Source organism: Alligator sinensis, unplaced genomic scaffold, assembly GCF_000455745.1.
Source record: "Alligator sinensis unplaced genomic scaffold, ASM45574v1 scaffold1055_1, whole genome shotgun sequence".
Classification (NCBI taxonomy): domain Eukaryota; kingdom Metazoa; phylum Chordata; order Crocodylia; family Alligatoridae; genus Alligator; species Alligator sinensis.
In genome coordinates, this window is record NW_005842170.1 from 2,064,391 (window position 1) to 2,078,562 (window position 14,172).

The following is a 14,172-nucleotide window of genomic DNA, read 5'->3' on the forward strand; positions in this document are numbered from 1 at the left end:
AAATAATGATAACTTCACTTCTGTCTTCTGCTTTACATCTTACATCATGATTTTATCGTCAGTGCCTAATCTTGTGAAAAAGCAGCCACTAGACGCCAACACCAGCACCTTGTGGTTTCAGTTTTTAGAACCAGAGGAAGTGGGGCAAATGTGACATAGGATCAAGTACTATCTGGACAATACAGTAATACCAGTGAAAATGACTAAAGAAAAAGTGCTGTCAAATACACAGAATAGACAAACTGGAAAAGAATGGGGGAAGTTCTTTAGTCTCTATTCCTTGCGGTGGTACTGCAAGTTATTTGCAACAGACATAATATAATTTTCAGATATTTCAGAAATAGGATTAAGTCTTAGCAATTTTTTTTTATGTTGTGTTGGATTGAATTAAAAAACTTTCACCAGAACTGGTGGCCATGAAATCAACCTTCCATCCATGGCTAAATGAGGGCGCAGTTAAATGCCCCTTTTTATAGTAAGAGCTGCATGGACCTGAATTACAAACTGAGCATTAACTACGGCCTACAGGGCACTTGCCTTTCTAGGCACTGATAGAGCAAATTTAGGAGCTATGGCATTGACTGATGGATCTGCATATGTCTGATTTCGAAGAGAACCAGAAGTTAGGGCAGAAAAACTAAGGGCACCCACTCAGAATAAGCACTGAGTACATGATCTGGGAAAAAGCAAAAAAAGAAAGAGATTTTGGGCTAAGTGCTTACTGGAAAGGTAGCTTGTGAACCAAGAGACTGTCTCTTGTTTGATTCCTGCTATGGTCAAGGAAACAGGACTTTGTGCAATAATCAGGTGGCATCAAAAACATTCCCGACTTCATCATCAGTTTCTCCTCGTAATGGAAACAACCTGTAGTACCCTGGGCTTTTGGTTAAAATACACAGAGCGTAAGGACGTACCAGCATGAATTTTATTTCCTCCTGTGTCAGTTTCTAGTTGTGTTTAGGATCCGTTTACTCTAAACTCCTTCATAATTCAAGCATTGATGAAAAAGAGTAAAGGATGACTGAGCATGAAAATTAATCCACAAGCTCATGATATAATGTTCAGCAATATAAATATGCAAAACTGCTTTTTAAGTAAGTTTAACGTTTATTGAAGTTTCTGGATCAGTCTGCAGACTTAAAGCTTCTTTTATCCTTTGATACAAAACTAAAAGCAGAAAAGCAACCTTAGAAAAAAACCTCGCCAATAATATCTCTGAACCCTAATATGAAGAAACTACCTCCAGAAGTAGAGATTATTTAGAAACCTCACCTCTCTGCCAATCTCAGGAGCTTAATAGTGATAATTTTGGTACTTGTTCTTACAATGTCTACTAGTAATTGGACCTGTGCCACTAAGATCCTCCACAGAAGCCAGCAGCACCAAATATTTAAACAAAAAAAAAAAAAAAAAAAAAAAAAGAGACCACAGCATAGCATAAAGATACACTATCTAACTTGCATATAGGTAGTAGTTTAGCTACAGGGCACAGAGGTCAGAGCAAGCTAATTTACTATCAAGATTTCTGTGACTGTAGTGCAAACTTACTTTCACCTAGAGATGAAAGTCTCCACAGTTTCTTTATCAACCTTCTAAAATACAGTTGTGAAATTTCTCTTAACAGTTTTATATTGACAACTAACTCAGTTCAGGTTTGCACTTATCATCAGCTGAAAAAACCTTCTCCAACAAGCTTAATGTGTCATCCTGTGAAAATCATATCCTTTGGCTGACCTCTCTGGTGTTTAACAATATTCTCCCAGGGAAATATAAATATTGATGTAACAGAGATAAAAAAAAACTTAGAAAAAGCAAGGGATGTTTCAGCATAGGAAAAGACATTGGGTTTTGGAGGTTTTTTTGGAAAACATGAGGGCTTCTTGTAGAGGTCAAACATGGAGGGATAGATTTAATTCCTAATCTTTGCACAAAACAGCCAATTGACAAAATCTACTTGCGACCAGGCAGGAGTGTATAGTCTGCAATCTATCATGGCTGGAACAATGCATGCATCAGCTTTTGCATCTAAAAGTATAACTACATTTTATATAACAGCTGGGAAAAGCATAAGAAGACCTGAGTATAAGGAGATTTCCTCATCATCTTCACTTGTTCACCTACTTACTTTAATTAAAATTATTTCAATTTTTGTTTCTGCCATCTTTCACCTCTCAAGAAACCTCCAATATTTACAACTAAATATGCTATCATAATACATAAAACATGCATTTAATATACAATATTGCAGAAATCTCCACTTTGCTGATACAGTTTAAGTGTCTAAAGAACTCTATGAAGAATGGAAATTGCATTCCATGAAAGAAAAAAAAAAATCACCCCCAAAATCAGGATTAAAAAAAAATGTGAATAAAAATGTGAATTATGCAGGAAGAAATTTCTAGGGGAGGAGGGTATTAATGATATGATTTATATGCTACTCTCCCCAAAAGAGGCTTAGCATAGTTTACAATAAAGCAAGAATAAAATATAAAACATCAAATATTAAAATAAGGTAGTAAGCAATAAAGCAGTTCCCCAAATGTTATTTCAAAATGTAACCTTCCCTGTTAAAAGCCTGTCCACAAAAACAATCTTAAGTCACTTCAGGAAGATGGCTTGGCTTAAGAGTTCCAAAGTTGAGGAGTGACTTCCAAAAACAACCTCCCACATTTTCACCTAATGAACTCAGCCCACAGGTGGAACTTGCAGGAGGCTGCTGTTGGCTGCTCTTAGGGATTATGATGGAGCATATAGCATATAGATCCTGATAGGTCATAACCAGCTTCTTGAATTGCACCTGGAAAGCTTTTGGAAACCAAGGCAAACTCTGGAGCAACTCATGGTTGCCCCATGTAAGACATATAGCAGTACCCTAGCCTTGATGTTATAAATGGTAGATCAAAATCTGAAAGAAAGGTCATAGCCTCCTTACTTGATGGAATTGGTGAGAGCAGCTCCTAAGCCAATGCTGCCACCTGAAGATCCAGGTGCAGCAGAGGATACAGGAGCAACCTAAAGCTGCCAAGTGACAAGAGGAGGATGAACCCAATCAGTGATAGGTGGCTATATTCCATCCAAATCATAAGCCTTTTGCTAATTACTGTAACCTCCATCTTCTCTAAATTCAGCTTTAATTGGTTCACCCATATCCAATCAACATCTCGTGCCAGGCATGGACAGAGGACCAAGACTGTAGGACCTGGGTCAGATGAAAAAGAAAGCCAGATTTGGGTCATAAGCATTGTCGCAGGGCACTAAGGTGTCCTGCTCCTTTAAGGGCTGAAACTACTAGGGAGAGGGCCCTAGCAGTCAGTTGGGAGCCCCAGCTGATGGTTACCAGGGCAGCCAGAATGAGGTAGTTGGCCCACACCTGCCAGCAGTTAGCTGACCAGAAGGGGAAGGGCCTGGCATATATATAAACCCCAGGGCTTGGGCCAGAAAGGCAGTTCTCTGCCAGTGGCCAAGGAGGATGGAGCCCTCCTAGATGAAGCAAAGGGAAGAAGCCTGACTGTAAGTTCTGATTCTGCTAAAGTTAAGGGACAGAGCACACCCTGTGTGGCTTGAGTTATGGTATAGCCTAGGGGCTTGCACTTTTGACTTTTGTTTATAACACTGGTGGTTTGGATGAGGCTATTGGGGAAGGAGGAGGCCTCATTGGGGGCCCACTACAGTGCAGGGACCCTGGCACCAGAGAGGGAACAGTGTTCTGGGGTGCACCGGCCCTGGCACCAGAGGGCACAGTGTTTGGGGGTGCACAGACCCCAGAGCCAGTGTGGGTGCAGAGAGACAGGGCTGCGGAGAGCCCTGTGATGACCCAAGGGCTGAGTGAAACCGAGGCCTCAGAGGGATGCTGTGTCAATACCATTTGTGAGGCTTGGGGCATGGTAAAGGGGTGGTTTGGAGCCACGCATATAGCCCATAAGGCTGTAGGTGTCCTGAGACATCCATTTTGAAATGGGACCCACGAGGGGTCTGAGAACCAGCGGGGTTCAGTGGCATCCATCAGGACCGTGTCCAACTAGACTTGAAGACAGCCTCCCTATTTATTATAATTACACTAAGACATGGCAGGTGACCAAATTGGCATGGATGAGGGGCCCTAGGGGTATCATGGCCATCCTTGCGGACCCCATCCCATGACAAGCATGTTAAAGGCACATCACCCCAAATCTCTACATGCTGTTATCCAGTGGCCTGAGATACATATTGAACAGGAGTGGCAACAAGATGGAGTCCTTGAGGACCACACAGAAGAGGTCCCAAAGAGACCTATCACTACCCTCTGAAACCTCTCTGCTTGGCAAGAGCATAACCAATTAAGTGCAACTCTGCAAATACCCACCATGATTAGGTACCTACCTAAATCACAGAGAGACAAAGGGCTTTTCATAGCCCACTTGTGGTGCACAGAGCTGATTTCCTGGGCACTTCATGGTGGCCCCACCCCTCAGCAGTGATTGGCAGAGAGTCCCTGGGAGGAGGAGAGATGAGGAGATGGCTGCCATCTTGATTGCTGGCTGCCCTTCATGCTGCCACACCCCTCAGTGCCAACTGGTGGAGAGGCCCCGGGGGGTGGGGGGAGGGAAAGACAAGCAGGCAGCCACCATCTTGTCTGCTGCCCTTTCTGCCACCCCACCACCTGGCAGCTTCTGTTCCTTGCATCAAGGATCACTGGCTCCCACTGGGGAGCCAGCACTTTATTTTTATCGTTGTTGTTGTTGTTTTCACAGATATCACGGTTTCCACAAAACCATGAATTAAGTAGGTACCTAACCATGATCAATTGTATCAAACTGTATGAAAGCTCTAATAGGATCAACAAGGTAACATGTATCTTGTGAATCTCTGGGAAAACTATCATTAACCAAGGCCACCATTGCAGTCCCTGTACTATATCTGGGACAAAGTCATAGTGACAGAGTTCCAGGAATGTTGCCAGGCCTGTTCAATGACTTTCACCAAAAAGGAAAGGTTGGAAACAAGGCAATAGCTGGCTGGGGAGTCAACATTGAGAGTTCCTCTTTTTTTCTGAGTAGGGACTGAGCAGAAATAAATAGCTCCTTAGCTGCCCACTTGACTGAAACCAGAAAGAGTCAGTTTCTGTCTTTCAGCCATGAAAGCATACAAAACCAAAATATTCTGTTTTCCTGCATTACCCAGATTACAAGTAACCTTGAAGACTGGCTACTGATAAAGGCAAGGAACAGGTCTACAGCCTGACCTTTTATTGCTTGCCCCTCAAAACACAAAAAGAGTGATCTGAAAGTCTATTTGGCTAGCTGCAACAGCACAATATAGACAACACATACCTATATCAGCTGGTGAGAATCAAGGTGGGGTAAGAGTGGTAAATAGGCCAGCAGCAGGTCTTCTGGAATTTGCTGAATTCTCCCAATTTTCCTCCAACCTATACCCTATAATTATAGATGGCTGCTTCTACATATTCTAATAAATATTCTTTGATTGGTTTTATTTAAATGTCTTTGTTTCACTAAAACTTTGGAGACTGGACTGAACTACACCTCTTGTGGACTTGGAACATGTCAGTTAGCTGGGATTCATGTCTTTGGGAAGTAAAGGGAGGATTTCTTATCTCCTCTCTGACAAGGCTGTTTTGTTTTTACAACTTATCTAAGAATCTTAACAAAAATATATCTATTATAGCAACACAATATCAAATACATTTTGTTATAGCAATCACTACTAACAATTTAAAGTAAAGCTATATAGTATATTTGGATTATTTAATGTATAGTCTTCCCTTATAACGTCTCTTTTCAGGCCTTACACTCTGTTTAATTGGATCTCATCCACTGGCTTAGCTGGACATGTTGAATGCATCCTGTACTGATTAAGTTGGTTGTCATACCTGCAATAGTTCACTCTATAGTCACTTAGAAACAGACTTTTGGCCCTAGCCACACTGCAGTTTAGACTAGGCCCTTTGAAAATGATTAAGGCTGGCAACAATCTCCACTTTGATAACAATGTTTTTCATCTTCAAGATGCATCATCACCCAAACCAGGTCACTGCCAGCACCTAACAGGAAAAAAAAAAAATCAATGTTTAAAAAAAAAAAATAAAATAATAATAATAATAATAATAATAAAAAAAGTGTTTTTTTTGTTTTGTTTTGTTTTTTTAAAAGACAAGACTATAGTAAAAAAAACAAAGCCAAGACTGATTAAAGTAGATAGCTAAACCTGCTTTGGGATTCTCCCCAGTTCTCAGTGCTTCCTTTTTTTCCCTTATGTCCACTGAAATTTAGAATAGGTTTTCTAAATTGAGAGAGAAGAGTTAATGTATGAGTTCTCCTCCACTCTCAAATCTAGTAGACATTATGATAGTGGAAAGATTTATTTGCTAGCTTTTTTTTAAGTAACTGGCATTCAAAGAAAATCCTAATTTTATGTAACATAAAGTTACAAGGGCAACCTCTAGAAAAGAATTCTAGCAGCAGTATCATTCTTATTGGTTATTTTCAATAAGACACAGTCTTATATCCTTGTAAATGAATAAAACTATGTGGAGAAAATGTACCCAAGTCAGGTGAGAGGTGGCGGGACGCCGCACCAGCAGCCGATCATGGCAAAAGTGAAACCGTGGTGGCTCCAGCCACCGTGGGTGAAGATCAAAGGAAAACCCCATGGTAGAGCCAGGAGGAGCTGAGAACAGCTCCCATGTCTGCCTGGGCACACTTTACAAAAGAGTGCTGGGGGCAATTGGCTGGGCGGATGCCCGGCACCGAGATAAAAGGCCCAGCATGAAGGAAGATGGGGGGGACCAGAAACAGTGTCCCCAACCAGCCCAAAGGGGCCAGAGCACCTGGGTGATCCTGATGAGGGGACACATGCTCAGAAGGAGAGCATGATGGGAACACTGGGCCAGTGAGGGCTCAAGTTGCAGTTCACAGTGCCGGTGTGGACTGAGGTTGGCAGCAGTAGCAACTGGGACACTGACTGATACAACAGGGATGAAACCCTGATGTGGACAACAGGTAGCAGGTACCAAACCCAGGGAGGAAATCAAGGAGGAGTGAAGCCCGGGTGAAGTCAGACGCTGCGTAAGCCAAGAGCAAAGAGGGGCCATGGGGGATGCTCGGTATCACCAGTAGTCAATGACCACAGCCCCTAAGAAATCGAGCAACAGGGAGGATCAGAACATCGGCCCTGATGGACAACATCACAGTTGGTGTTAGGCGGGGTGTAGGGGAGGTGGAGCCCCAAGAACAAATAACTGTGAGAACCACTGAGGGAAAGTACCAGGGGAGGCAGGACCAGACATCGTCCTCCTGATAGGAAACTACTTAACATCAAGGATGTGGCAGGTGAGACCCCTGGGGAACTGACCTGAGGCCACTCCCAATAGCCTGGCCATACAGCCCAGGAAGCCATGGTGAGGTTCGAGAAGAAACCAAATACGCGATGCTCGGGGGAGAGGCACAAAAGGTTACAACCTATTAAAATAATACACTTGGAGTTGGACTAAACTTTCATGGTTACAGAAAGGAGGGAATATGTTAGGATTTTGCCTGTTTGCCCATGTCCCCAAGCCAGAGACATCACATTAGGAAAGACTGGAACTCTAGAGTAAACTGTAAATGTTCATAGCTACTATTCAGGGTAATTTAGTAAGGAAGTTAGAATCTCTCTGAACAGGGAATAAAGAATCTACTGTTTCCCTATGCCATGATGTCATGGATCTCTGATCTCTACAGGGCATGAGAAACAGGACAGAAAAAGGGTCCATAGAGGTTGGCGGGGGAGAGAGAGAGAATAGACAGGCCGAGAGAGAGCAGACAAGTGTGCCCTTCATCATCCCAGTCATAACCACCCAAAACTAGCACATAACTAGCAGCAACACAGAGAGAGAAGAGGCTTAAAATGCAGAGGACTCTGAAAGAACTTGCATAGTGAGGCTAGGCAGAAATAAGGAATGAGGATGGAAAAGTAAGGAACATTGAAATACATGTCCCATATTAACACCAGTTTTCTTTCTTAGAGTGCCATATGACCCTATTTCACACACAAACAATAAGTGAAAGTGGGAAGAAGAGGGGATCAGATTGGATGCTCTCATTTTGTCGAATTGCCTAGTGGACCTCCACTATCCTTGGTCAGTATTCTTGAGAGAGAACCTCAGCTGCCCGCAGAAAACCAGCAGTAGACCCTCCACAAAGCCTTCCTGACAGGAGGCATTCAGCTAAAGAAAGTCTAAGTATTAATTAAGACATGGAGAACCTGAGAGAAATCAAAGACTAATAACTGAAAACCTTATCAGGATAGAAAAAACCCTGATGCAAGGCTGAAAGTTCAAGGAGTCTATTCTAGGGGTTTGTATTTCTTTTGTGTTGATATTTCATGCCTGTCATAGGTTGTTCTTAGATACAGGTTTCACTATCTCACTTTTTCAGAAAGGGGATGTAGAGTTTGTTATGAATGTTTCAGAACTGCTGCGGGTAAGAGTCTGTATAAGGAAACAAGTAAGAGTCTGTGTAAACAGCAAATAATTATGGTCTGCTATTTCCCCTGAGCACCCACTGGGTCTCTAACCTTTACTCCTTGCAAGTTCAAACTTAGGTGAGAAGTGGAAAGGCATGGAATAGAGCATATGTTTCACTGATTGAAAGGGTGACAGAGCTTTTCTTGCAGCCTAGGGCCCCAGGAGGAAATCTGATATTGCCCTTCTGCACCCTTCTCAAGCATGAGCTGGTGGTTAAGAGCCACCATCTGCCTTTTTATGTGCAAAACTATACAAAAACAGCAAAGCAAACATCTTAAACTTGTACTTCATAAAGTATTCAATGTGCACCTACCAGGCATAAAACTCAGGAACATTAAAAAGGGTTGGATTTTGAAAGTTTTTAAGTTTTTTATTTGGCAAACTTAACAGTTACTTACACTATGAATGTTAAAATTCAGATATTGAAAAATTCAGTCTAATACATTTTATAGTCAATATCATCAAGCTCTTTTCCTCCCTCCCCACTTTCCCTGCCTGCACCCCCCCCCCCCCCAAACCAAACAAACACACACACATTCTCATAACTTTATATTTGGAGGTAGAAGGTACTGGGTGAAATTTTATTCCAATGCAAAAACAGCTAAATACATTTAGTAAAAAGAATCATGACTCAGCCTGCCTACACACGTGCTGATTCGCATTCTAATTAGAATGCTCCTGCACAACCTCACTGTCACATCTATAAGCCCCTGCAGGTTTAAAAATGGCTGCCGGGGTGCTTTAGCTAAGATTGTCAAATGTGGATTAGATAAAAAGCAATGTTTCCCAACTGTTTCCAGCCCAAGGCACACCTACATTAATAAAAATTTTCTGCGGCACACCTGTTAAGGCATTCCCTATCCTCATAGCTATTGTAGCTAATTATCGTGGCAAAATTCCATGGCACACCTGTTCATTTCTGATGGCACACTTTTGTGTGTTTCCCAACCATGGCACACTGGTTGGGAAACACTTAGGTAAAGCATCCCACAGCCATTTTTTAAACCCTCAGGGGCTTAATATAGTGAACCATTTTAATTAGAGCAGCTCTCCGGGAACCACTCTATGTAACCTCCCCCCACCCCCTCCAAATCTTAAGCACACACACACACACACACACACACATTATATATATATATAGCCTAATTTTTAATTCTTGCATTTTTGTACCAGGAAAATAAAGCATTCATGCAGCAAGGCAGCAACTCTAACATCAACTTAAATTCCACCCCCACCACTTCGGTTAGTGTTCCTGCCTCGCTTCAATATCCATTCCCGTGCTGCCTTGGCAGGGATGCCTGGTGGTAGGCATAGTGTGGCTTCATTCAACCTCTGAAAGGGGCCTCAGTCACCCTGGGGAAGACCCCAGAACTCACCTGCCACAACTTTGAATGTACCTTCAGTACATTCCCCGACTGAATGTACATTCAGTGGGGTCCCCGACTGGAGGTCCCTCGAGGTCAAACGCTCTGCCTGATGGATATTCTTGGGACTCCACCTCCCCTACACCCCTTCTACGCACCAGCCTCCACTGAGCCACCTGATCTTAATGCAGTCGGCTCTCTGGTCCTGATGGTCTTTACTTCTCATGCCTCTTTTGTATCAGATCCTAGTCTCTTCCTTCTTTCCTGCAGGTCATGGGCCTGCTGTGGGTTCACCCCTTTAAGGATGCTTCTCCCTCTGCATATTGGCTATTTGATAATTCCCGTGGGTCGCCAAAGTATCAGGGTGGTACCCCGATCCCCTCATTAAAGGTGTATCAGTAAAACAGAAACAAAAAGGAACACACACAGGTGGAAAAGAAAGAGCAACAATAATGCACAAAGAAAAAGAAGGCAGGTAAATCAAAAGGGGAGATCAGACTAAACTGCTTGTCCTCCCTTCCTGCCTTAGAACCTGTCTGCCTGCATCCTCTGATGCTACTCCGCTCTCAGACTTCCCTGAGGGCTTCCTCCCGTCTTTTCCCCGGTCAGCTTTTTTCCGGGGTTGCAGGTTTCTGATGGGGAGGGTACCCGTTGTCCCCTGCACTTCTGCTGCTCTTCCTGGAGCAGAATCTTCTCCTGCCCACCAGTGCTATCCATGACCTGTGTGAAGGTGAGTTATTTTTGCTGCCACCTGAGAGGTTTCTCCCCAGGCGGGGTCTGTCTCTATATGCCAGCATTGCCTGCCACCAGTGGAGAGATCCTGCAGCCTCTGCTGCTTCTCTCACTCCCCTGACCTGCTGGCTGGTGCCTGCTTTTATTCCCACCAGCCGGCGGTCATTTGTTATGTCACCCACTGATCCCAGCTGTAGATAAGCACAGCTGATGAACTGCATGGGCTTCTCTCTTTGGTGTTGATCATCCAGCATTTGGATTCCTACAGCAGGTGAGTAACTCGTGATTTTGGGGGCTTTCTTTTGTGGGTGTGTAGCCCCCATCCCAGGTCTCCCTATGAGGGGGGTTTCTTGCTCCCCCATGATTGTACCCTGGGACAGTTAGGAATTGCTAAGACTGATAGCTCGGGGTAGTTTTCCTGGCCCTGACCTATAATGCAAACCTAAGTGTTAGATCTAGTACCAACTGTCTTCATCCTATTCTGTACTATTTGATCAGCAAAGCTATAGTGACTCCTCAGATACACTAAAATCCCTGTTTATCTGGCACAAGTAGGAAATGGGGAGTGCTGGGTATCTAAAAATGCTGGTTATCCAAGGCTGGCAGTTTTTGGCTGGACATGGAGTGGGGTGGGGGGTGCAGGCAGCTGCACACAGAGTGAGGGATGGGGCGGTGGTAGTGGCTGCACACAAAGCAGCTACAGCTCAGGGTGGTGGGTGCATGAGAGCTTTCCCACCCCCTCCCCTGTGTCCGGCCAGCTGAAAATTCTGGTTAATAGAGTGTTCTGGTTACTCACATGCTGGATAACAGGGATTTTACTGTAGTAATTATTCTCATTAATATTACCGTTTACAAAAGGTCTTGATAAATTTGCTATAAGTTCACCTAGAGAGGCAATAGAATCTCCACCTTCGGAAGTTTAAGGCCTGGCTTGACAAAGCCCTGGCTAGAATGATCTAGTTGGTGTCCTCCCATTGTCCCTTCCAATTCTAATTTAGTTTGATTCTATCTATGGAGGAAAAACAAACTCCCATCAGAAAAGATTCCTCTGTCACACAATGAAAATGTGGCAACCTAACATTACATATATACAAATCACCCAAACATCTGCAATCTTAAAAATAAAATTAAATAAAAAAAAAAAATATCAAGAGATCCATCTCATTTTATCAAGTTCTTTTACTCATCATTTTATGTTTATATTTTTTCAGGCTACTTCCATTAGAGACTTTTCATAACCTTGTAATATTTTAACACATAAGGCAAACTTCTCATCGTCGACCTGTGCTTATTTTTTTAAAGAACTTAATAAAAAATATGTATAAAATAATACTGAGTGCATCTTGAATATTACAAGTATAGCTTTAAATTTAAAAAGTAGTGCCAGTGAAATACAGCATACGTGGGCGAGTCATACATATTAATGCCCTAAGTGTGTCATTTGCTTTTACTTGAAGCAAATTGCATTTGTCTTTTAGGATTCAGGCTCAGCCTACCATGATTTTAACTATTAGCAGTTGTATTACAAAGCACTACAATGAAGAGTGTGAATTAAAAGTGTGTCAGTTGTTGTTCTGATGCACCATTTGCACTCTGCATGTGTGTCACACCCCTGAAGCATTAGCCACTAAATTCATGTTGAAAATTCTTTGGAGAACTATAACTCTTGCCAATAAATGGATAAAATAATCAAGTTGAAATGCAACTGTAGCTATTATTATACCTTCATGTTTTCAATTTTTAACTTTCTTTTAAATTATGATACCCATTTTTCTGAAGAAATCATTTAATTTGTACAATGTTGTTATCTAGCTCTAGTGTGTTACAGAACAATAAAATAGTTTAACAGATTACCCTGAGGCAAGGCTGGATATTACCCTATTGGTGTTCATTTAGTTTATCTTACAAACATTTTCCTATGAGGAAATTAGATCAACCACATCAGATGTGGTAATTTTCATCAAGTATTTTTTATTGCATTCAGAAATACCTGTTTTCTTTTCCTGTAGTTGAGACCAATTCAGAAACATGTCATCGTGCCAACTGATTACAAACAGTTTAATAGAAAAAGGAATCAGTTTTAGCATATAATAACTAATTTTGTTCTAATATTAAACAAATGGCACTAACGCATAGACTGGTCAAAATCTCAGTATAAATTTTGTTGCTGGAACTCATATCTACCATTAATAAAAACAACACTTCTATCATTGTGGAGTCAGAATGGATACAATTATTCATGTTACTTTGGACACATTATTGTATCTGCCATTATTATGCCTCAAAATTGTAGAATTTACACTTTATATTATAAACCCACTCTTCCCCCAGGTAAAAATAAATTACTGGCATTGCTGACCCTTTGGAGTTAACGCAATTACTTCCATAAGAAACAAAATGTAGGAACAGGTTTTAAATGTTCTATTTATGCTTGACAAAAAAACAAACCAAAGCAAAATGAACCCAAATTAAATGGCACCCAATAATGCTTTCTAATCTTTTAGTAGAATTATCTATAAAAACATAATGCAATGCAATCCCTTTAGATATTGGAGAGTGATTCTTACATATTCCTTGATTGGAAGTGCTCAAAAGTATAAACTTAAAAAAAAATTTTTGGATAAATTAGCAAGGCCCAGATTTTCTCTGCGTTTCCAGCTGTAATTTAGCCCACCACTAACAGCTAAAAACTGTAATGGCAATGCCTCTTTCCTCTCATTATTTTGAATGTCAGAGAAGCATCTTTGTCTCCATTAGAAAGACGACTTAGAAAGAAAATAAATAATAAAATAATCAAATACTTGAGATTACAGCATGAGTAAGATCTCAGAACTAGAATTTTTTTTCTATTTGTAACGTTTCGTACATAGCATGTTAAAATAATTTTAAAAACAGTATTTGATTAATCTTCACATCACCACTGTGAGATAAGAAAAGATCAAGTAGGATCATATTAAGAAATAGACACTTGCCTTTGGCTTCATCTCGTGCAGTCACATGGTGACATCAAAATAACACTTCACTTTAAAAATGAAGTAGTAATCATTCCTAGACCTCTCTTGTCAACCTTGCCCATTTTCAGGCTGCCAAAGCTAAGCTATAAGAGTATAGCTAAAGCAAAGGGTTCCCAAAACTGTTTTTGAGGCTAGGGACAAATGTTACACATGAACCAGTTTAAGTGATCAGAAACTGGTTTAAACCTGTAACAGAAGAGAAATTCAGTGCACATCAACCAGTTTCAAAATGGCTGAAACTGGTTTAAGATAAACCTACTTGAACGCAGACTTAACTGATTTGGATAGGGTGACCACCATAGAGGATATTCTGTTTGTCCCCTGTCCTCTATTGATGCAAAACCTTTATGTCCTGTATTTTTCTCTTGAAGAAAGCCACAGCCACAGCCCTGGCTTTTCCCAGCATGTGGGTGGAGGCAGGGCATTGAGCTAGGTCTGTGCCAGGTGGCTAGCGGCAGTGGTGCTGGGAGCAGAGAGGTGGCGAAATTTTGGGTGAATGCAGCATCCTTCCAGCCCCACCAGTGCCTGCTCTGAGCCCAGACCCCATCAAGAAGAGCCC